A 2875-nucleotide genomic window follows, 5' to 3' on the forward strand; every position below is an offset into this window, starting at 1 on the left:
CTTGCATAATAAGCACGTGGTAGTCATGAGAATTTAGGATTAGGAATTTCTTCTCTACCATATTTATTATCCTCTTTCCATTTGAGGAGAAGCCAGAAGGGACCTTGATACTTCTTAGGCATTCAAACATACTTTCCTTCTCTTCTTTGCTAAGAGTGTAGCTGGCAGGACTTAAGTAATGGCATTCCTTATCTTTCTTATCTGGATGCAGACTGTCTCATTCTTTCATACACTGCAAGTCCTACCATGCTTCTAGTGTATCTTTTGCCTTCCCATACACACCCATGAAGCCTAGCAGGTTCACGCAAAGATTCTTCGTTAGGTGTATCACGTCGATTGCGTTGCGGACCTCAAGGACTTTCCAATAGGGTAGCTCCCAAAATATAGACTCATTCTTCCACATGGGTGCATGTCCATTAGCGTCATTCGGAACAGGTTGGCTGCCAGGTCCCTTTCCACGGACTACTTATAGATCCTTGACCATATCAAATACATCCTCACCACTACGGTGCCTAGGTCTTTAAAATGTCCGGTGACTTGCCGAGCCTTTAAAATGCTTGCCTCTCTTTCTTATGGGATGTCTGATAGGAAGAAATTGACGATGGCCAATGTACACAACCTTCCGACATTTATTCAAATATATACTTTCGGTATCATCTAAACAGTGTGTGCCAATCATTGATTGTTACAAACAGCAATGCTCGTAGGTCAAAGTCTTCCTGTTTGTGCTCATCCCACACACGTACACCTTTTTTGACAACAGTAAAATTTCTTCAACTAATGGCCTTAGGTACACATCAATGTTGTTGCCAGGTTGCTTCGGGCGTTGGATGAGCACAGGCATCATAATGAACTTCCGCTTCATGCATAGCAAAGGAGGAAGCTTGTAGATACATAGAGTTACAAGCCAAGTGCTATGACTGCTGTTCCGCTCCCTGAAAGGATTCATACCATCTGTACTTAAAACAAACCTCAAGTTCCTTGCATCCTCTGCAAACTCCGGGACTTCTCTATTGATTTTTATCCACTAGGACCCATCAGCGGGGTGTCTCAGCATATGTTGGTATTTTGTAGCATCACGAATAAATCCGCAAGTGCACGGATACCATTGTAGCTTTCACCTAGGAGTATTCCAGGGTATCATATCCACAGAGGAACATGAGTATATTATCTAAGGTTTTAATTCATCCAAGGACACCACACCACAGCAGAGGGAAGGGGTAGAGAGGATTTTCTAAGGCTCAGAATATAAGGTAAGATCAGTGTTACCCTAAACGCTAAACGGTAAACAGTCGGTCACCTGCCGTTTAGCCCATTATTCAGGCCAAACGGGTGTTTTAACGGGCAAAACGGCCGTTTAAACGGTTAAAACAACCGATTAAATGGAAACGGTGTACCAGTGTGTAGTGTTTAAACGGTGTGTAAACAGGCTAAACGACCATTTAGGCGAACAGTGGGTAAGATAGAACTAGATTAATTGTTTACTTCGGGCTACCAGCTTCTCCTGGATAAGACCAAGCAGCTCTTGTGATACGGCTTCTGCGATATACCCGGACGTGGAGGATTATAGTGAGTAGACAGGACTGTCACCACCTGCCACCTACCTCTTCAAACTGTGGGGTATACAACAATCAAGAGAAAAGTCTAGTCTAGACACCACGTCTACACCGTCTTTTACTAACTCTAGCCTTGGCCAAGAACATCCGTTTTTATCAGGAGTCATAGACTAGAGCATCCACTAAGCTAGTGAACAATGATCCCATAAATAACTAAGGACTAGCACTACACTTAACTTAATAAACTAAAGCACAAAGTAAATCATGAATACTTACTATGATTGATAAGCATCCATCGAGGTACAAGCTGGAGAAGAGTGCCAACAAACCCGGCACTTCCCCAACTTCCCCTCACTCTCTCCCTATTTTCTAAGAGTAAATTCCTTATATGGCCCTGTTAAAGTTGGCTCTTTCTTCCTTGGCCTCTTTTTTTCAAGTCTTCCCTATATGGCCACTTAACTTCAGATTCTTCCTTTTGTGGCCCTTCCGTTAGGTTGAGTGCTAATGGTGTTAGAGGAAGCATGAAAAAGACCATTTTACCCCTGATGACAAAATTTCCTATTTAGCCCATTTAAAATTTTTTGTTCCTTCCTTAGCCTTTTCTCTAAACTTTTTGAGAAAAATGAAGTACATGTGCATGTTGCTACATGTTGCAGTGGACCATTTCCGTATAATTTATAAAATATTGATAGTTTTAACAAATAAATAATTGTGCATAACAGAGTCATCGATGAGCAATTTTTTAAGACCAAAGGACAGCAGCACAGTAATATGACACATGCATACATTGAGAGATACATGATGACATATACATTATACCCAAATAGATAAGGTTCATATGCATCTGAGTTCACAGAAACATCCACATTAAGGTTGTTCACACATTGCAAGAGATAAGGCTCCACAACCATACATGCCGTTCACACATACATCACAGAAAGATAAAGATTAATCATAAACTAAGCCTTCTTTTGCTTCTTGTACTCATTGCAGGGCTTGCTGGATCTATCTTCTTGCTTCTAGTGCCCATTGCAGGACTATCAAGTGGCTGCATAGGAATAGTTGTTTTCTTTTTGGCATTTTGTTTTGCCTTTGCTTTGGCTTTTGGTTTGGCCTTTACTTTGATAGTTGATTGACCTTCAGCTCCAGGAAACTCAATTGAAAGAGGTTCAGGTTGATTTGAGCCATACTGTGACCTGTGAGGCAACAACAATTTTAGAGAAAAAATAGTTAATAGGCAGCAGCAATATGTTTAATGCAGCAGTGAATTTAGTTAAAAACCAGCATTTGTTACCTCTTTTTTGCTGTAGAACTAGAGT

Source organism: Panicum virgatum, chromosome 8K (genome assembly GCF_016808335.1).
Source record: "Panicum virgatum strain AP13 chromosome 8K, P.virgatum_v5, whole genome shotgun sequence".
Classification (NCBI taxonomy): Eukaryota; Viridiplantae; Streptophyta; class Magnoliopsida; order Poales; family Poaceae; genus Panicum; species Panicum virgatum.